The sequence below is a fragment of the Nicotiana attenuata genome, chromosome 1, assembly GCF_001879085.1.
Source record: "Nicotiana attenuata strain UT chromosome 1, NIATTr2, whole genome shotgun sequence".
NCBI classification, from domain to species: Eukaryota; Viridiplantae; Streptophyta; class Magnoliopsida; order Solanales; family Solanaceae; genus Nicotiana; species Nicotiana attenuata.
The window spans coordinates 29,277,994-29,301,309 of NC_031989.1; the positions used below are offsets into that span (position 1 = coordinate 29,277,994).

Here is a 23,316-nt window from a genome sequence, read left to right on the forward strand (position 1 = left end):
AAGTTCATCCCGAGTAATAGTACCACGAGGATAATCACCAAAGCCACCAGACAGCTTTATGATGCCAATGAAGCAAGATGAGCTATTCAATGAAACTCGTATTGTAAAGAAGAATAAAGAGACTGATTCAGAAAGGAGGGTCGAGCCTCGACTATATACATGTAAGTTTTTTACTTTTCATTAAGTATTTTGATTTACTTTTATATGAATTTTGAAATACTAATTCAATATAATTTTTCATATAGGTTCGCTTCACAGTTGACGTGCGGGAATTTATACGCAGTCAACCACCTAATGAATCGGGCGAGGTAATCCAACTTTCGGACAAGGATGCTGAAAGAACACTCCTTGAGTACTTTATATACTTTGAACTAGACAAAAAAACTTAGTTCTATTGTGTTAGTTCTTTTTAGTTCGAACGAGCTTGTAATAAGCGTTAAATTAGTTTTGTTAGCTTAATGTGTTAGCTCTATTGAACTTTTTATTTTGTTGCTTTTAATTGTTGTTGTTGTTGGCATAAAATGCCTGTTTAGGATGTTTGGTAAGCTGGCAGGTGGTGTAGCCGCCAAAACAGGCAGTTTCTGCCAAAATATACCAAGAAAAGCGGCCAACTTTGGTCTCTATTTGGTCGCTTTTCACTTTAAAAATATAATTTTCTGGGCAATAGCGACCAACCTTGGTCGCTATTTACCCAGATTTCCAAAAGAAGCGACCACACTTGATCGCTATTCCATTAAAAACATACAATTTCTGGAAATATAGCGACCAAAGTTGGTCGCTTATCTTTAAAAAATAAATTAAATTCTTGAATTTAGCGACCAACTTTGGTCTCTATTGTTCAGATTTTAAAATATAATATTTGTATTAGAGACCAAAGTTGATCACTTTTTAATGATTAATAATAAATAAAAAAATATATATTTTATATTTAGAGACCACCTTTGGTCGCCAAATTTATATTATTAAATTAATAAAGCGACCAAAGTTGGTCGCTATAGTCAAAATCCTGAATATTTGGTCCATTTAGCCTAGAGACCAAAGTTTGTCGCTAATTAGCGACCAACTTTGATCCCCAAATAAAAGGGATCATCAATATAGCTACCAGGTCCGTTTGGTCGCTTTTTGGTCGCTTTTTAGCCTAAAAGCGACCAACTCTGGTCGCTTTTTGCGGTCGCTTTTAGGCGGATTTCTAGTAGTGTACATAGACAAAATAGAAGTGGACAAAGAGAAAGCGAAAGTTGAAAGGAAAACCAAAAAGGACTCACAGTCGATTTGCAGGAAGTGTCGCAGAGCTAGCTGGGTTCTCAGCAGAACCTGCCATTTTCAGACTCTGGAAAAACTGTAGTTTCTAATATATAATATTTTTTTAAACAAAAATATGCGAATTGTATGTTTGAATTCACACCAACAAAATTACGCTAATTTGACTCTCGCAGAATCGTCTCACATAAAGTGCGAAAAAAGAGAGTAATAGATATAAAGAAAATCTATAATGAAATAAGTAAAGTCACTTTCGAAAAGTTTGAAAAATCTTACTTATTCGAGAATAAATAGGAGATTTTAAGACTTGATATGACCTTTTACGTTTAAGTTTGAAAACTTTAAAGTAAATGGTGGAATTTAAGAGAAGACATTGAATTATTATTTTTTTGATTTCTCATCCGGTATCCGGTACCCACACTGGGCCCCGACTAATCCGGATTCGCGCCGGAAAATCTCACATTAGGGGTAAAGCGCTTCCTAACAAGACATTGACTTATTCAACCAAAAGGAGAGTGCATAGAACTACAAAATTAAAAGGCCAGTGCAAATTAAGTACGCGTTTGGATATCAAAGTTGTAAATTTTGAAAAAAAAAAGTAATATTTGGAGTCAAGACGAAAATTGGTATTTGGAATTTGAAATTGTGTTTGGACATGCATTTTATTTGAAAAAAATATTACAGTTTTGTGAGTGGGAAAAGAAGATCTTTTGAAAATTTTGAAAAAGTGATTAAAATTGTTTTTTGGTTTTTGAAAATCTCGTTTTTGAAATGTTTTAAAAAACTTGCAAAATTATATGGAAAAACACATTTCCAAAAAAAAAATCGAAAAAGGAAAATATTTAGTGGCAAACAGGTCCTAAGTCCATCATTTTTTCCCCTATAAATTTGACACTCGTCAATTTCATATCACAAAAACAAAAACTTCTTTTATTGGTGTTCGAGGAAAATGTTGTACAAGGCCTACATTTACATTCTTCATTTTGTTGTTATTTTCGGCTGGATTGCTCTTCCCAGTAGCACCCACAAGATTATCTACAACTAGTAAGTTATTTTCCCTTTAGAATTGTTATATGATTTTCTCGTTTATGCTAACAAACATAACACTGAGAGTTACACAGTAATTAAATTGTGCCGAATAAGTTGTCTTTAAATTTATCATATTGTGTAATTACTAAAGCATATAAACATTACGATGGTGATTAACTAATTATACAGTATAGTGATTAAATAATGATATCCAAGTTAGGGGGGACCTACCTGTTAGCAGGGGTGGATTTAGGGGCGCAAGGGTGTTCACCTGAACACCCTTTGCCGAAAAATTACACTGTATATATAAGGCAAAATCTGTTTTTTACCTCTATATATTAAGTTTTGAACACCCTTAACACAATCTAAAAGTATAGTTTAGTGGTCAAGGGTATTCAAAATCTACATAAGGTCATGGGTTCAATTCCCACTAGCTACAAAAAATATTTTTAGCAAAGCAAACCTACACTATATAAATACAAAATATCCCCATAACAACCTCAGTAAGAGGCAAATTCTGTCGGCATTAATACAGATGATATGATTACAATTTTATTGTTTCTTTATAATCGGTTGCTACAGGAAACAAGTAAAAGCTCTAACCTTCAGCTTCCTATGGGGTGTCTTCCAATGATTTTTCACTGCTGGGGATGACTGTGGATCCGTCAACGATTGTTGGCAAATTTATCAGACCTAGACCACAAATTGAAAAAATTCGATCAACCTTTGTTGAGAAAATTCCGGTGAAAGGTAATGTTAAGATTGGAGGACATGATTTTAGAACTGTTTTTATTGATTTTTCTAATGAAGAAGATTGTAAAAGTGTTGGTCAAAAGCGGTCCATTGAAATTGAGGGGCAACAAATGTGGCTCCAAAAATGGACGCCGGAGGAGGACTCTCCCGTTGTTCCAATTTGGGTGTTACTCCCTGGTTTACCGTTTCACTGCCACACTTGGAACTATATAAAGCAAATAGTTGGTCCGGTAGGAAATCCTCTGTCTATGGATATTGCCACGGACTATAGAACTCGACCTAGTATGGCCAAGGTCAGAGTCGAGGTGGACCTTACGTACCAAGCCGAAGTTAAACACTGAATGGGTAGGGCAAGAGGAAGAACTAAATCCGCTAAAGGGGTTCACTCAGAAATTGGAGTATGAAAATGTCCCTAAATATTGTAGACACTGCAAATTACTAGGACACTCATTAGTCCAATGTAGATATGCTCAAAAAAAGAATACAATATTGAAGCGAAAGATGGAGCAGAATCTGAGAATCATGTAGTTGAAGATGGAATAATTAACTCTGGTGCTGCAAAATCTGGAACAGAATCAAAAGCAGATAAAATGGAAAAGGCACGGGTGAATGAAAATCTAGGAAAGAATGCCACTGTTTCATTTGAAGCTAACAAGGTATGGGAAGAGGGAGGAAAACTAGCAGAAAATTAAGATCAAAGGGTGAAACCTGGAAAATATGTTGGAAAAGAAACTGGTATAACCAATGGAACTGTCCAAAATAAGGAGGGTAAGAGAAAGAAAAACAAACATAAGGAGACTCTACAGTAGATGTGGTGGAGATTATAAATAACCTTATAAGCAATAAGGATAAGACTAATGCTTTAGAAGAAGAAGAAGAAGAAGAAGAAGAAGAAGACGACAAAGGATTACAAGATAGCAAGAAATGGAACTTTAACATATTAGCAAGAACTAGCTTCTGGTCTATTAATCTCCTAGCTACTTCTATTATTAATGAAGATCAACAGATTACTATTACTTTTGAAGATGGTGTTGGCGGAGATAAGGCCTACATCTCTGCCATATAGCTAAGTGCACCTCTACTGAGAGGAAAGATCTCTGGTTTAGTCTGGAGAGTCTAAGCTCTAATATAGATTCTCCATGGTGTGTTGGAGGCGATTTCAATGTAATTATGGAATCGGAAGAAAAAATGGGGGGAAAACCTCATAGAGCCTACAAAAGCTTAGACTTCATATCCTGCATGAATGAATGTGTGTTGGTGGATGCTGGTTATGTAGGATCAAACTATACTTGGTGTAACAATAGAAGGCCAAGAAAGAGAATTTGGAAAAGATTAGATAAAATCCTTTACAATGATCAGTGGAATCAGAAATTTCAAAGTAATATAGTTAGGCATCTAGGAAGAACATGCTCAGATCATAGGCCTTTGTTTTTAAAAGCCCAATCAGATCAAGATGTCAAGCATAGTTACTTCAGATTCCTAAATTTCTGGTTGAACAACCAGGCTTCTTTGAGTTGGTACAAGAGGTATGGGATACTCAATTCAGAGGGAATACCATGGGGAGGTTGCAGCAAAAGTTGAAACTCCTTAGCAATAGATTAAGTGATTGGTCAAGAAATGTCATTGGTGATGTGTACCAGAATGGGAAGAGAAGATACAAGCATTGGAGGAAATGGAACTGATCACCAACACGGAACAAAATAGGTAAGACCTTAATAAGGCTCACGCAGAATATATTAACTGGATGGCCAAACAGGAATCTCTCTTAAGACAAAAAGCTCAACTCAAGTGGTATGAGGAAGGTGATTGCAACACTGAATTCTTCCACAGTAGTATAAAATATAAAAGGAGGTGAAAAAATCAAAGTGGCAGATGGATTCAGGGGGATGAAAAAATTTCTAAAGCAGCCTGCAGGCACTTTGAAAGGCTCTTCAACTTGCCAGAACCTACACTAGATAGCAAAATATTTGATTGCATTCCCAGATGCATAGAGGAAGATGATAACAGAATGCTAGTTTCTATTCCTTCTACTGTAGAAATCAAAGATGCAGTCTTTGATATGTGTGCTTCTAGTTCAGCTGGCCCAGATGGGTACAATGGTATTTTTTACCAAAAATGCTGGCATATCATTCACGAGGACATTGTAGACTATGTGCAGAATTTTTTCAAAGGTGGAAATTTAACAAAGTATTACACTCACACTTGCTTGGCTCTTATTCCTAAAGTGGAGTTTCCTAGCAATTTCTCTGAACTGAGGCCTATTAGCCTTAGTAATTACTCGCAAAAAATCATATCCAAAGTTATGTCAAGAAGGCTCAACCCCTTTCTACCAAAGATAATTTCAGATAATCAATCAGGCTTTGTTAAGGGAAGATCCATTACTGACAATGTCCTTTTGGCTCAAGAAATTGTCCATGGAATAGCTCAGACCAACAGATGGAGGCAACATGGTTATTAAACTTGACATGGATAAGGCTTACGACAGGATGTCTTGGAGCTTCCTCAGATCTGTTCCAAGTAAGTTTGGCTTTTCAGATGACTATATTGATATTGTCACTAGGCTAATTTATAATATTTGGTACTCTATTATTATCAATGGGGAAAGAAAAGGTTTTTTCACCTCCTCACAAGGTTTCAAGCAGGGAGATCCTTTATCCCCCTCCCATTTTATTATTTGTGCAGAAGTACTATCTAGGCTGCTTAACAAGCTTCACCATAACAGTGACTTTATTCCTTTTTCTATGAGCAAGAGAGGCCCCCAGGTGAATCATCTTGCCTATGCATATGATATTATTATATTCACTGGGGGCAAAAGCAAGTCTATTAAACTTGTCTTAAAGCAAATACAATTGTATGAGGAGTCTTCTGGACAACAGGTTAATAGAGACAAAGGTTTCTTCCTAACCTCTCCTAAAACATCTCCCTCTAGAATTAACAGGATGAGAGAGGTCACTGGTTTCATGGATCATAGCTTTCCTTTCGTATACCTGGGTTGTCCAATCTATATTGGGAGAAAAAAGATATAATACTTTGATGGCCTTGTATCAAAGATTGTAAAAATGTTAAGTGGTTGGCAAGGAAAAATGTTATATCATGGGGGGAGAATAACTTTAATTAAGCATGTGCTTCAGGCTATCCCCACATATACTCTTGCAGCCATGAGTCCACCAAAAGGAACCTTTAACCTCATCGAAAAATATTTTGCGAAGTTCTTTTGGGGATCAGATAGTTAGAAGAGCAAGTATCACTGGAGCTCATGGAGCAATTTATTTAAAGGAAAAGAAGAGGGAGGCACTAGTATTAGAAGCTTGGTTGATATTAGTATTACTCTTGCCATTGAAAGGTGGTGGAATTTAAGAACAAACCAAAATATTTGGAGCTCCTTCATTATCAATAAATATTGCATCAACAAACACCCTGTTCCTAAAGCATGGAGAAGTGGACAATCTCACACCTGGAAACATCTATTGGAGGTTAGGGACCAAGCTGGGAAGAATATCCTATGGATTATCAATAAAGGGAACTCTAAGTTTTGGTGGGATAACTGGACTGGTAAAGGTGCACTTGCCAAACAACACCCTTGTCCAGCTAGATCTCACAAGATTCAAGTGGCAGATTATATTAATCAGGGAACATGGAATATGGCCAAGCTTACTCATGCTCTTCCATTAACCATAGTGAATCATATTGGCACTTTGCCAATAGGGAAGCACGACTATGAAGACTATCCAGTATGGGAAAACACTGCAGACGGGAAATTTTTCACTAAATCTGTTTATCAGAAAAGCATAACTCAGGGGCAGCATAGTAATCTGATACAGAAGGTTTGGCATAACAAGATCCCTTTTAAAATATCGTTTTTGGCATTGAGAATGCTACAAAAGAAACTTCCCACTGATGATTTAGTGTATAAGTTTGGGAAACAAATGGTTTCCAGATGTTATTGTTGTACTGCTCCCAAGTGTGAGACTCTTCAACATGTGTTTGTTGAAAGTGAAGTGGCTTTAAAACTGTGTGATTTTTTTGGTGGATTACTGGGTATCAGACATCACAAAAGGCCTATTAGAGAGGTCTTGCAAGTGTGGTTTAGTACTAAGCCTGTTAACAATGTGCACAAAATGATACTCTACATTACACCCTTGGTTATATGCTGGGAGTTATGGAAGGGGATTAGTTCTTGTAAATATGGGGATCAAAGAAAGGTGGTGTACAACAGATTGTACCATAATGTTATTTGGATCCTTAGAACAACTCTAAAATTTGCATTTCCTAGCTGTGATTGGGATCAGTCGTGGCCTAAAACCTGTGAATTAGTTGAAAAACTCATGCCAGTCCCTAAAAGCTTGGCAGTCCTTTGGGATTTGCCTCCTGAAGGAAAAGTGAAAATCAACACCGATGGAAGCTATCTTCACTCTTCAGGCTTAGCGGGTATGGGTGGAATTGTTAGAGATTGCGGCGGAAATTTAATTATGGCTTTTGCAGTCCCAAAAATGTGCAGCAACAACAATATGGCCGAAGCCTATACAACCAAATATGGTTCTGAACGGTGCATCAAACAAGGATTCAGGGAGATTATATTAGAGGTTGATTCTCTAATTATTGCCAACATGTTGATTCAAAATACAGTGGAGAACTGCAAGTTCAAAGCTGTAATTCTAGAAACAAAGCAGATTTTATCTCAAGCTAATGTTGAGGTAAGACATTGTTTTAGAGAAGCCAATCAAGTGGCAGATGGTCTAGCAAAATATGCAACTACCATACAGGATGCCAGAATTCTACGTGTATGGTAGAGGGGTCACGGGACCCCGTAAACATCTGGAAAAATTCTGTATATATATGTATTATATGTATATATACCTTGAGAAGTGGGTTTATATTTAATTGTGCACCTTAAAGCACAAAAGCGTGATGGGGTTACTGGTCAAATGCGCTGCTTGCTTCTGTGTGTGTTGGATGTCCTAGGTTCAAATCTGGACTACCTCACCTTCCCTATATAATTTTCCTTTTTAGCTTAAATATTAACTGTACCCTAGACTTTCAATTTATTTATATCTTGCCTTTTTAGCTTAGGATTCAACCCCCCCTCCAAACCTCTTTTTTTTTTCTTTTAATTATTTTTTCAAATGTTTTTTGTTTTGATAAAACCCCAACCTTAAAAACTCTAAATCACTTCTCTCTTTCCTTTTCCCAAACTCCATACCCAACTTCACCTCCTAACTCACTTATATATGTCAGTTATCACCGAAAGTTTATCAGCATCCGGCGGGACCCAACAACTATTGGTAAAGTTCTCCACTAATAGTGCCCCCGTCATCTTCAAATCCTGGGTCCGCCTCTGGGGGGAAAGGGGAAAGCAGCAAAGCTGCGCTAAAAAAAAACAGAAGCATTGAAGCATTCAAAAACAAAAGAATAAAGGGCCAAGCTCGGCAGAAGCAAAACGGACATAGGCGATCAAAAGCAACCACAAGGTGGGTTTACTTTGTTCTAGAAAAGGGATTTACAGAGAAGGGGAACAAGCTAGGTAATTGATTTCTAAAACTTTTTCATGGTAATCTGATTCCTTTACTTAATACTTAGCACACTATTAGCTATCAACAAAATTCAAGTTACTATTAATCTAGTACAAACAATGGAATTTTATATACATGATTCTTATAGGGCCGAGTAGATATAATTTTGGAATATGGATTAAGAATATGAAAGATAAAGCCAAGAAAAGTAGGAGAAATTCATAAGACTTTTCCGTGAATTAACTGGGTATATCATATGAATAAGTTGTATTTAAAAGATTTTAAAGTATCCAAAACTACCAGTAGCGTGAGTAAGTATAAATTGATGAATTAAGAGTCAAACATGAACCGAAGGGTAGGGCATTCTAAATTAGTTGTGAATTAGCTAAAACAAGGAAATTAGCACGAGATCGATATTGATGTGATTGTAGATTGATTGAAGAAATTCTTACGGATCGTTCGAGGTGGCGAGTTTGGTATTTCGCACGAAGTATTATGGTAGTAATCTTACCGGAATTTGTATTTTCATAACTTGCATAATTTACACATAATTTTTAATATAAATATGTCACCGATTATTTTGAGTTGCATATGGGACAAGGTCTTTTACTCGATATGATACCGAAATAGTTATTTGAGATGATTATCGTTGTTTTAAATATTTTCGTTGTCACTCGATCTATTTTACCGTTACTTGAATTTACTGTTATCGAAATGAAATTACATGATTTGATAAGAACCGAAATGCCCTATATTGTTATAAAATATTTTTCTATGAGTATATACGGATACAGAGACAAGTATAAATGGGAGTAGACTTTGAAGGATCCCGTAGCTAACGGCGGGTTCGTTAGACCTGGTGCACCTTGTAATTACCGATTACAGCTACATCCCTCGCTAGTGGGAAGGTAGAACTAGCATGCCATTACTGATTTCCCTCGAGTAGGGACTACCGTTATATTTGACTTCTTGCGAAGAAGTCCACAATTATACCGATTACATGATCCGTTCATTGAAACCTCCCAAAATATGAATATTGATATTATACAGTGGTTACCGAGCTTATTACTGAATTGTTAATTATATTATGAGACTGAAAATTATTTATTATTTCTAAAAAGGGCATTTCTATGTTATTTTTTGCTTGATATACTAGCATGTTTTCTGACTTGTCCCTAATAAAAACGGTTGTGGTTAAGTGTTATTACTCACTGAGCTTGTGACTCATTCCTCGCTAACTTTTTTTTTTACAGAGACAGCAGTTGACGCGGGCGAGGATTTCGTTAATTGCAGGTTGATAGTTCTTGGTGAGCCTCGCACTTGTTCGCGTGGGCGGATGTTTTATTTATTGTTATGGTCTTTTCCTTGAACTCTTAGAGTCGCTCCATAGTCATTCTTTTAGCGTCATGAGTATCCTTTCGTTATTATAGACTTATGATGAGTATTGCACTTTCTTATCGAAATTGGAGATAAATTAGTATTCTGGTTGTTAGTGGGTTGATTAGTAATGGTGGAGATTTGTTTTGGTTAATTGATAAGTAGTCGATTGTTTGGTTTGATATTAGGATGATTGGTTGTTGATTTTGAGACAGGGAAATTTTTGGATAGTCCATAAACAGGGGAAACTCTGTCCGATTTTCTGTAAAATACCGATGAGGCTTACTTGGGAGCACTTGCTCCTAAGCGCCGGTCACGATCCTAAATTAGGCCGTGACAAATTTCCAGGCCAACCATCAGCAGTGACTCATCGAAAAAACATAGCAACAACCCATTCTCTTCTTTTTCTTCTTTAGCAAATCGAGCAAGAAAAGAAGAATGTATGGTACATCAACATACAAATTAAATACAAAATTCGTAAAAAAAATTAATATAAATTTGATATATGTATAGTAGCATACAAATTTGATATAAATTATCAACAATAACAGACAAATTAAATATAATTTTTATACAACTAATCAAACAATATATAACTTATTTACAACTTATCTACAACTTTCATATAATATTCTTACAAGTTTAATGCAACTACAATACCGTACAATTTAAATACGATTCTTTTTGTACAATAGTCATGTAATATATCTTTCTGTCTATTTTGTATATGGAATGCTCTTCTCCCTCTTTGATTTTCAATCTAAAATTTCAACCAAACCAACTCTAGTCTTCACTTAATCCCTCCTTTCTCTTAATCCCTCTTTTGTCGCCGGCTTAAGCTATGGTTATTGGAGGTTTTTGGTTAATTTTTATGAAGTTTGCTACTATTTTTGAATAATTTTAATATTGATTTAAGGCTAATTTTAGGTGGTTTTGCTGTTAGGTTTTAATGGAGGAGGAAGAATGTCTTCTATGGAGGTTTTCACGATGGTCGAGGTCGTTCATGGCTTCTCGGCTGAACTCCAGCGTGGGGGTGGGGATGGAGGGGGGGGGGGGGGTAGGGAGGGCGAGAGGGCGAAGTTTAGGGGGCGCGAAGGGTGTTCGACCCGAACACCCGTTCGCCGAAAAAATTACACTGTATATATAAGGCAAAATCTGTTTTTACCTTTATATATTAAGTTTGAACACCCTTAACACAATCGAANATAAGCCAAGGATGTAGTCTGCTGGAGCAGTGGCTACTATAAAAGAGGACTGAAGAAGCTATGCATACATGTTGGATTCCTTCGAAAGAAATACATGGTGTTTTGAGGGCAAAAAAGCCTTGTACGAATGGTGAAGTATGGATTTGGATTGTTAGCATTTTGGTGTAATGAGTGTGATGTAAATGAGAAATATAGTATGATAGACTATAAACACTCTACCAGAAACAATTTTATAGAGAGGACAACCGTTAATTACTAGAAAAATTTAATAACGGATAAGTCTTGAATGATCATGATAAACATGCAATTATTTTAAAAAGAATAAGGACAAAATCATGTAGTCAAAATAACTATCAGTGTCTAAAATCAATGTATTTGGTTTAATGGATTGGTTATTATTTCTTGAAATATTTAGTTGTGCTTCTTGGTTTGTGTATTACGTCGGGTTTTGATTATTTTTTGCTCCTAGAGTAAGAGATGAAATTTCCTCTCCCAGAGAAAAGCCATTACATATTTTTACAGTTTTATTTTACTGAGAATATACATCTGACTTCAATATTATTACTGTAGTGTTGAAATACTTGGTGATCACATAACTGTTGTGCGAAGGGATCACGGACGCAGATCTCAAAGTGAAAAAGGAGAATAAGAAATGTTACAGATCGAGAAGAAATCAAGAGAAAAGAAAAATCTCTTCAAGAAGAAAAAGCCCGGCAAGAAACGATCAAAGCAAAGACAAGGTAAGTTTTTTTTCTTTTTGCTATCTAGAGAGATTTACAATGTGATATAAGATATGCTCATTGGAAATTAATGTACTATAGGTTTTCTGAAGATTAGACTTATCATCCTAATTCAACTATGTAATGTAAAATACACTCATCAAGTGGAAGAGATTTTTGTTTCCCTTTGATGATGGTATCAGCAAATCGGTTCTTCAACATTGCAGCACATAACGCATTGCTCAGGGAAAGGTCAATATTCATTATTTTTTTTGATAAGGTAGAAAAGATCAATGTTCATAGGAGGATGTCAACCTGTTTTCAGAAAACAGTTATCGGCAAATTAAAATTGAGTTCATTTCGAGTAAAGAAATGAAATGCCAGAAAGAGTGCAAGCAAGATACTCAGTGTCACCATATGTAGCAGTAGAAGCACATGTTGACTTACTTGGTCTAGACCATGATCTATTTCTTAATAAAGGCTACGTCGACAACCTACATATTATGGACATAACGTCAATAAAGAACATTAACGCTTTATTGGGCATGCTATTGGACAAATATGAAAGTTTTGCAACCACCATGGTAGTATTGATCAGTTTTACATGAAAGTGATATCAAGGAGTTTGGATCAGTGCCAATGATCTTGATCTTGTTCTAGATTTCTTTTTGTTGGAAAATTTGAACTACAAAGAGAAGTACAACTTTTTATTAGCAGTTGAAGATTTGGAGCAGCAAAGCCACTGAAGAAATAACTTCAGCTGAGCGGGGAAAATGTTCAGTTGTTAAGCATATTGTCAAGCCCTTTAGCTGCATCTAAGTTCTCCTTTGTTTCAACAAAATATCAATAGGTACTCTATTCTTTATAGCTACCAAAATATGAATGCAACAGATAATTCGTACAATGACAGCAAATACACATATTGTGGGATAAAATGTAAGTAAAGAGCAACTAATACATTAGTTTTGACAATCGCCTAATATTTATAACTTAAAGATTGCCAACCAACTATAAGACAATGATATTATTTTATGAAATACATATACTAAATACAGATCCGTGCTTTTTCCTTAGCCAAGTCTATTGAAAGGATTAAATTATTTTCATTAATAAATTATAGTAAGAGTAATAAAACTTAAGTGATTCTTACCGAATCTAGTGAGTGTACACCAGCCTAAATCACTTTAGAAAGTTGATAATGACCTGAACTTATTTATAGCTTAAAGATCATTAAATTGTAAGACAATAACATCATTTTGTGAAATTTATATGCTAAATATAGAACGGTTCTCTTTTATTGCAGCCAGAAGCATAATACGAAAAACTTTTTGGGCAGTCGGATGTTGAGAACAAAATAGAAAACAGGAATAAAAAATAGTATCGTTGGTCAGTTTTACAATACTAACTATCAAATCCAACTATGAATCTACGGTTATCGCTTCATATTACAATTCGTTTTGCTAATATGAACTATTTCTATAAAGAACAATATAATTATCATTAGGCACTTTATTCCTTTTGGTTACCAGAACAAAAATACAGCAGAACACTAATACAACGACATCAAACACAGTAACATAATTTCCAACATTGATTACTGGTTAATAATTATTTTTACTATAAAATTGCAAGTAAAGAACAAGCAATGCATTAAAATTGACAGTCTCCTAAACTTATTTATAGATTAAAGATCATTGAATTTCCTGTCTGAGATATAAAAAGAAATCTATTATAAGTGACATTTATTATATTGAGATTATCTTACTGTTAAAAGCATACGGGTTTCTTACTGTCTCTTTAAGATCAGTATCTACCTTTAAGTTTTTTCTTACTTTTTGCTGCAGCAAAAATTGAAACTGCATGTGTTTAATACTTTATGTTTTCCTGTCACATATCTGTTATATGAGTATTATCCTTTGTTTCCTTCTAACTTTTCGTTCAAAATAATATAAGTATGAGAAATAATAGCACCTTCCACAAAATTTTGGCGGGTACTTAGCACTTTCTGTCCGATGAAAAAGAATGATCATTGCATTGTAGGTTGGTAAGGTGATTGGATTTTTGACATTTTTAATCGTTAAATTTCCACATCAGTGGATACTCAATAAAAAAGAAAACATGTGCGCATAATTACAAAAGTTGATGATAATCTACTAAAATACATCTGTTTACCGACGCAACATTACCGACGGACTTTTTTTCGTCGGTATTTCGAAGGATTTTCCGACGGAGTCTCTCGGTACTTTTGAACTTTTTAATTTCTAATTTTTTTAAAAAAGAAACGACGTACTTCCGTCGATAAATAATGATATTTTGACCGGCCAAAATTTAAATGGTTGTACCGACGGACTCCCTCGAAACATTTTGTATTTATATTTTTGAATTACTTTATTTAGGTACCGACGTTGTCTCTCGGTACTTTAAAAAAAATAACTGAAAAAGAAAATAAAGTTATCGACGTAGTCAATCTTATTGCATTTAAATAATAATTTGAATTTTGTTCTTACAGTACTGATGGACTTCCGTCGGTAATTTAAATATACTAGTTTCTGGACACACACGTTGCGCGTGTACCCCTCAACAAATAATGATTTATTTTTGAAAATGACATAAATATTACTAAAAATTTTATTTAAAAAAAAATTAAGGGGAAATGCCAAATTTCGAAATTTATGAATGTTAATCTCATTTAGTGAACACGATAAAGGATGAAACCACACCCAACAAAAGTCCTCAAAATATTAGCAGTGGAGATGATCCATCATGTGCTATATAATATTTGTTTATCGTTGGTACGTACGTCATCTTAGATACGAATTTTATTCATTCCACTCGCGCCATATAAATCCTTCATGTGTATGTTGGCTAAAAAATGTTGACAAAATTGGAGGTGTCAGTCCTTATACATGTTCGACAACACAAAAGAAAAGGATAATTCAACAAACACAAACAAAAACATACATGAATATAGTTGATAATGCAGAAAGAAATAGGTTAGAAAAGGAGAAATAAAGAGAAAAATGAACACAAGGCCGGGGATGAATGTGAGGTGCTCACATGGTTCTTGGGTGGCTGATGCATTCTCTTCTAAATGGAAAAAGAGTAAATATATATACATGTTGGGAGTGTAAATGTTAGAATCCGAGACAAGGCAATAGTAGTTCGTAATGTTTAGATAATGTAAAATGAATGCAAAAAGTAAGCGCTATCATCTAGATGATTTAACTAAATTACATACATGTTACAAATTTTCGAAGAAAAAAGCTTAATATATAGGTCACATGGATCAAACTCATTTGAAATCATAGCTTGAACCAGTCAACCGCTCCTAATCCCACTAAAAATTTGTACTTTTGAGTAATTATTTCCCCAAAATGCAAGAAAAAGAAATCATGAAAATCTCGAACCAAACGATATCAGTTGATACAGAGCTTAGGAGAAACAATTGTAAAACCAGGTTTCATGGCACTAACCATCTGTCTTTCAAGTTTACACCAACCTGCAAGAGAACGTAAAACAAATCATAAGAATGTTGAACCAAATGATTCAGTTGACATATATAGACCCATAAGAGAGTTCAATCACCTTGTGAGGTTAGGCAATTGAGGAAGCCATCCTCTGTACTTTCTAACTCTATGAACTCATCTAACTCGCTATTAAAGAAAGTGAAGCTGTAGTCTAGAGGACAAATTAAATATGATAATTAGATGGCAGACTTAGACATTCAATTCAATTATATATGAAATGTTTTTAACCTTGTAGTTTACTATCGAGAGTTGTATACTTTTAAAAAGAAAGAGAGTAGGACTGTATTCTCAAACTTTCAGGAATCAGTTTCACTCAGAATTCTTATTTGTAAAAATTCATTGATATCTATTTAGTAAAGATAGTCGACTATGCACTTGATTAATTGCAAGATATAAATACATTTTAACACAAAGGCATCAAATTCATAGGGTCCTCATAATTGATATGTTGTAGTTCAAAATGTTGTAAACCAACTTATTTGATATGTTGAGATTAATCTTATTCGCTTTGTCTCTTTCAGTCTTTTCTCTTCGTACACAATTTATCAGTGTTGGTTGTAGGTGAGTTTTGCTTTCTTATTTTTGGAATAGTAATTGCGTAAAAATTGTTTAAATTGGGTAAAATTGCGAAAGCTCTTATGATTTTTGGAATAGCTGTTGCCTAGAACAACTCAAATTGTTTTTTATATTACTCGATTCTATTTGTGCAAGGAAAGCTTCTTTAGCCCTTCGTTCCGCCAACAAAGAAGTCATCCTTGACGATTTCCCATTCCTTTCCTGCCGAGCCGCCTCTCTTCGCCATTCGATGCTTCCGCCTTCCCTTTCTTTTTAATTTTATTTACTCTTCTGTTTGAAGTCTGGTCCTCAGTCGGAAGGCCCTTTTCTGTTAAAAAACAATTAAGTTTCAATCAGAGGACTCATCCTCTTAGTTTACTGGAAGTTTATATTTCTAATTCCTTTGTTTCACCTTCGTTAGTCTGAGAATTGACTCCTTCACAGTCAAATATGCTTGGGATTTGTAGAAAAGTTTGTACCTTTTTATGCTAAATCTTGAGATGCCAACTTGGATTTGTTGTTTAAATTAATAAAAAAAAAAAAAAAAGTTTTGCTATGTGAAATCTATACAGAGGAAAGTTAGAGCCATGCTTCTTCCATTGCTCAGTCCATTCATCTTATCAAGAAACGCCTCAAGATTTCCTTATCTATCTCTTGTTGCATTTTGGAGTAGCTGTTTTCTTTTTCTTTCTGTTTTGGGCTTTACTTAATTTAGATGGATCACACTACTAAAAAGTTGTGATCTTTATGACAAAGTTTAAAAAGAGAGAAAGAGAGAGAGAGAGAGAAATTTGTGATGTTTATGACAAAGTTGTGAACTTTATGCGCATATTTAAAAAAAAAAAAAACTTGTGATATTTATGACAAAGTTGTGATGTTTGTGCTTATCCAAAGAGAAAAATAAGTTTGTGATCTCTTTGAAAGAGTTGTGAAATATGCGATTCTACATTTCATATCTGATAATGGCATACTTTCCCAGTAGGGTGCGGGTTTGGGGGGGGGGGAGGGGGTTCGAGGTAGGTGATGGACACGGAGAGAACGCTACCACGATAATAATATCTGCACTGATGTGAGCTTGGTATAGTTGCTCTCAAGCCCGGATAAATGAGTGTTACACTAAATTGACCCCAAAAATAATAACCTTCATGAATCCTCATGACATTGAAATTGTTAATTGTTATATAGTAGCTTCAAAATTGTGGCAGGATACGAGAAGGATGTAAATGAATGATCTTGTTACTCTAAATGTAATAATAGTAACTGATAACCAGCATAACTAGTCTGACAAGAAACTCTTGTTGTACTTGGGAATGATTAGGAGTGTGTTACTTTATCTTTAGATTAACTAACAATCTAGTTCTTAGTGATGAATATGCAAGTACGAAAAACCCAATTCCTGCTTGATATAATAATTTAAGAAATAAATAAGTAAAATCGTAATTCATCTTCTAGATAAAACTGATTGCTCGGTCCTTCTCTATCAAAACAGAATGTGCTTCAGCCTATCCCGACATATACTCTTGCAGCCATGAGTCCACCAAAAGGAACCTTTAACCTCATCGAAAAATATTTTGAGAAGTTCTTTTGGGGCTCAGACAGTTAGAAGAGCAAGTATCACTGGAGCTCATGGAGCAATTGATTTAAAGGAAAAGAAGAGGGAGGCACTGGTATTAGAAGCTTGGTTGATATTAGTATTACTCTTGCCATTGAAAGGTGGTGGAATTTAAGAACAAATCAAAATATTTGGAGCTCCTTCATTATCAATAAATATTGCATCAACAAACACCCTGTTGCTAAAGCATGGAGAAGTGGACAATCTCACACCCGGAAACATCTATTGGAGGTTAGGGACCAAGCTGGGAAGAATATCCTATGGATTATCAATAAAGGGAACTCTAAGTTTTGGTGGGATAACTGGACTGGTAAGGGTGGACTTGCCAAACAACACCCTTGTCCAGCTAGATCTCACAAGATTCAAGTGGCAGATTATATTAATCAGGGAACATGGAATATGGCCAAGCTTACTCATGCTCTTCCATTAACCATAGTTTAAAATTTCGGTATTTCGGTTTCGGTTTATTTTTGGTATTTCGGTCTAATTTGGTATTGCATTTTCGGTATCTCGGTATTGTTCTTGGTATTAGAATTTTGAAATTTGGTATACCGAAATACCGAAATTTTAAAGCCTTTTTTTTTGGACCCTGCTAGCCCCAAGCCTAGTTTTATAATTTAATTCCCAATTCCCCATCGCCCCCCTACCCCAAGCCCAACTGCCTAAGCCCACACTCTAATTTCGTAGACTTTGTATTTTGAGAAAATCTCACTTTATACCTATTAAGCTCAAACTATTTACCTTTTAATACCCATGCCCAAACTATTTACCCTGCCTACCCAGTCGGCCCAATTTATTTACCCGGCCCCCATATTTCACGCGGCCCAATCTACCCATCTCTTCCTTATCTTCGATCCAGCCCATCTATTTCACCCGTCCCAAGCTTCCCACGCTTTTCTTCGTTCTTTAACAGTTAACAAGTAGAGTAGAGTACAGTTTCCAAACCTCCATAGCCAACCGATGAGAACGCAAAATTGAAACACATTCGAGTTTTAAATTTTTTCTTCCGATTCCGTTCTATATCTTCGTCTAGTACCTAATTTTGGGTGACATTTTTGCTTTGAGTGAATTTTTTTCTTCTGAAAGTACATTTTAGTGAAAGTGGATTTTCAAAATCATAGGATTTTTGTGTTTTCCTTTGTACTTTTGTGAATCAATGTCTATGGGTTGTTGTTTTCTCTATGGGTCGGAAGCATTGTGCGCGTAGATGGTGGCGCCGTGGACAATATCATTCTTCAACACAAGTAGCTGCTGAATGCGTTGCCTCAGCCATGTCTGTTCCTAGTTTTTCCTTATTTTTCTGATTCTCAGTCTCCATTTAGTCGTAACCCTAGCAGTAGTCATGTTGAAAACACAACTGAAAATGTAGAATTAGAGGGTGGAAAAGGCAACAATATTAATGCTTCGTCAGTCGATGAAACTCCCTACCTGTCATTACCCGACACAAATTCCGAACCAGTCATAGGAGGTGTTCCTGCGACTGATAAGGGAAAAGGTAAAGTTGTTGAGGATTATGAGTTAGGGGGAAGCAGACGTGAATCCCTGCCTAAAACAGAGACTCAACCAGTAGATGTTGATTGTAGCAATGATTCTCAGTTAAAGAAGAGAAAAAATGGTGTCGCATCCAAGAAGGTAATTTTCTTACAATTATGATCTTTGAGATTTTTAATGTATAGTACATTGTTATTTTTGATTTCCTGTTATGCTTTTGTATTATATTATAGTTATTGTCAGTTGTGTTAATTTTAAGTGCATTCTATTTCTTCAAGTTCATTGTGTACATTTAAGAGAACTGTTGTAAATTTATTACGATTTCCATTTATCTGTTTATTCCAGCTATCTGTTTNGGTAGAGGGGTCACGGGACCCCGTAAACATCTGGAAAAATTCTATATATATATATATATATATATATATATATATATATATATATATATATATACCTTGAGAAGTGGGTTTATATTTAATTGTGCACCCTAAAGCACAAAAGCGTGATTGGGGCATTGGTCAAATGCGCTGCTTGCTTCTGTGTGTGTTGGATGTCCTAGGTTCGAATCTGGACGCCCTCACCTTCCCTAAATAATTTTCCTTTTTAGCTTAAATATTAACTGTACCCTAGACTTTCCATTTATTTATATCTTGCCTTTTTAGCTTAGGATTCAACCCCCCCTCCAAACCTCCTTTTTTTTTCTTTTAATTATTTTTTCAAATGTTTTTTGTTTTGATAAAACCCTAGCCTTAAAAACTCTAAATCACTTCTCTCTTTCCTTTTCCCAAACTCCATACCCAACTTCACCTCCTAACTCACTTATATATGTCAGTTATCACCGAAAGTTTATCAGCATCCGGCGGGACCCAACAACTATTGGTAAAGTTCTCCACTAATAGTGCCCCCGTCATCTTCAAATCCTGGGTGCCTCTGATTATTTAGAGAGATGGAAATTGCCTAGTATGAGAATAAAATATGATAAGGCAAACTTTTTTGTAAGTTAATTGTCCTTATGTGTTTCGTAATTGTAATAGTATTCTACTGTAATACTGCACTAAACATTTTTGTCACTGAGGCAAGGCCACATCCTCCTCAGGTGTATTCCATGTTATTCAATGACAACCCAGACTCTACTGGGAATTTTATTTTTTTTTTAAAAAAAGTCTTAAAAGCCTATGAGAACAGGTAGATTCTAATTCCAAATAGGATTCATTCTTTTTATCTTTGCTCTTGGACCAGGTAATACTAACATGGTTATGTCACTTACTGGATCAAGTTATAAATTTGCTAGATGCAAGGAAGTGGCAACAAAGGTTAAATAGTTTTGTGCTTCCAATGATTAAAGTTTTTGAATATTGTTGCGACTAAGTCATTTTCTCGATATTCAAGTCATTTTCTCAATATTCTATTGATGACTTACGTCTTAGATGAAATATAATATATACACTACTATAGCTAAATTCCAAAACAATGTCCTTCTTGCTCAAAAAATTATGTAAAACTTATTGATTCTTTAGTTCCCTGTACTTAAAAGAATGACCAATGAGGTTGGGAGCTCCACATGTTATTTAGTAAACCAGAAGTCTCTATTCTTCTCTTACCTTCAATCAATTTCTAAACTTCAGACATGGAAGATTGTAAAGGGAATTCGATTGCCTTGTAGGTTCCATCTCCATTAAAGTATCAGTCAATGCTTCATTCGTACAAAATACTTTTACTGTTTGAAAGCATCAGCAACTACTTAAATTGTAAATTGTTATATCGTATTTACTTTCTTCGTGATTTCGTAATGATTAAAATTTTAGAGCCCGGGTCAGAGAGAACCTTTCCAACAATATAGATCTGACCGACAGGGCTATCCAAAGCAATGTTGCTAAGTTGAAGAAACTAAAGAATGGGATGAGAAATATATAGATCCCTATCTCTTAAGATAGGGCAAGGACATGACTGTTGAAGATAAATTAAGAAATAAGTTGTGTGTTAAATTCTACACAGATGCTAATTCAATTTACCGCACTTATTGTGGCTCATTTATACATGGTTTAGCCATGACTATATTAAAAATACCAACCACACATAGTAGCTAATTGAATCCACATTGCCAGTTCAGTATTCCTTGTTGCTATTGCATATTTAATCTACACAAAAGTAGCATTGCAAAGAAAATATTGTTAGGCTGACTGCACTGCAATTAAAAAGTTGACTCATCATTTGTTGGGGCATGCATCGTGTGTAACTATATGGTTTTACTGAACTGGCTAGGTTAATTGTATATTTACATCCTTTCTTTGTTCTTATTGGTGACATTACTAAAGTTTTGCACAGTGCCACTTATCTTTATTGGGAGGACTTTCACTCAGATTGTCGGAAGCACCCTAGCTGCACAGGCTGCTGAATATCCATAATTATAGCAAACGAGTTGCACGAACCAACTATGCTGGTATGCAAAGGATACAACTTTCTTGTATCCGTAGAGAACTGCTATGAATTCTTTACTAACAAAATTCAAACAATACAGGATTACATTGTCGACAAGGTACAATCCGATTATACTGATAAATCCACCATATCCCTAAGTTGGAGAACTTATGAACTGGTATGAAATAAATATTTATGCAATCAAGTTTTATAGTTTATTTATTAGTTCATGCGAATGAAACATATGCGGAAAAACATACAATTAGCAAGCTATAAGTTAAAACTCGCATTTTCAGTTAAATAACAATTTGACCACATGTATCCAGAACTTCATACAATAATTTTAAGTCATTCTAAATATACATGGTGTTTTATTGGTTTCTAAAGTCCTGTACATATATAGTGTTGGAGACAAGGAAGATATAATGGCAAGGTACAGATGGGCAAGTTCTCCGCAAATAGCTTTATCACATGTACTTGTACCAGTACATGATAACATAGTACCAACTGCAGAGATTCAGCCGCAGTCTCCTGTATGTATTACATACATGCAAATATATGTGAGGTATTTTAGGATTACAGTTACAACTCAACAAATCTACTTCTATCCCCCTTCTCAGATACATCTCTTTCGCATCGGAGGTAAAATGTTGCTACCGGCTGCTGACCAAGAGCTTTATGACTATTATGTTCCCACTGCGGGCAACAATTCAGAACCGCTGTAAGGAGAATTGTTCATTGTGCAAGCTGCAACAGACGTGCGATGTTAATACCCAGGTATCACAATTTGAATTCCAAGCTCGCTAATATCTGTTAATGTAACATCTTCAATTCCAAATGTTTTATTCTTTCATTCACTTTATGCAAATCAAATAACACACAATAACTTGCATATCATGGCCTGCTTTGATGTATAATTGCAGATTGCAGTGGAACAGTTGTTGCAACCTTATCAAGCCAATTAGGAGAGAAATTTCTTGAAATTACCTCTGCAAAAATGTATGAAATAATCTGTGTAAAGGCATGTTAGTGAGAATAAGAGACTTTATTAGTCATTTCTGAGAATTCATTGTACTTTAGAAAATCATTCTACCCTTATTGACAAGCCATTGAGATGAAAAGCATGACAGACTATAGTCTCGGCTAAAGAGCTTTCACAACCCATGGTGTCATTGTTTAGGTTTCCTTGGTTTACTGCCAAATGCAAACTTGATTTGGGCCAGAGGTGCACCTTTAAGTTATAACTCAGTAAACATACAAAAGAGCTATTGTACTCGTGTAAAGTCAATTTCTACTGAAACTGACAATAAATAGAAAAACCCAACATACACATTCACAATCAACATGTGCACATACAAAAGAGAGAAAGAAAGGACTTAATAGCATCAGAAGAAGATAATTGTCACATAGCTCAGTTGACTAAACCTTTTTCTAAATTAGCCAATATACATTGTTGGTTGCCCTGCAATTTTGAGGTGAGAAATCAAATAATTCAAGTCCTTTTTACTGTTGATAAGATATTTGAAACATGAAATCTCAAAATTTTCACCTTGGTTTTGCTTTGTATGTTCGTTTTGTATATTTAGATGTGCAAATGAAATAGAGTAATGCTATGTTTTGGTTTTTAATAGAGTAATGCTATACACATACTTTATCAAACTAATTCAATCTCTTAAAAAGCTTGGAAATATTCCGGAAAAACAAACTTAATGTCGCAGACGATATTGCAACCCAAATGGGTAAGTTTAATAAGACACTAATTTTACATCACATATCAAACTTGAGCGTACATTTTAAGCTTCTCACAAGATCTCTCCAACGAGCCAATCGTTACATACCTCAAATAACAACTCATTACCTGAA

The 23,316-nt window shown here is 35.1% G+C and overlaps 1 long non-coding RNA gene across 3 annotated transcripts; it reads left to right on the top strand.

The window, feature by feature from the left end:
• LOC109223536 lies at window positions 2,812–22,613 on the top strand. Of its 3 annotated transcripts, none has more exons than XR_002067589.1 (6): window positions 2,812–3,039; window positions 21,361–21,475; window positions 21,554–21,631; window positions 21,857–21,986; window positions 22,074–22,230; window positions 22,377–22,613. It is a non-coding gene; the product is annotated as an uncharacterized LOC109223536 (long non-coding RNA). The 3 variants fall into 3 exon arrangements; XR_002067588.1 differs by lacking the exon at window positions 2,812–3,039 and adding an exon at window positions 19,524–20,348; XR_002067587.1 differs by lacking the exon at window positions 2,812–3,039 and having other exon boundaries at window positions 20,359–21,475.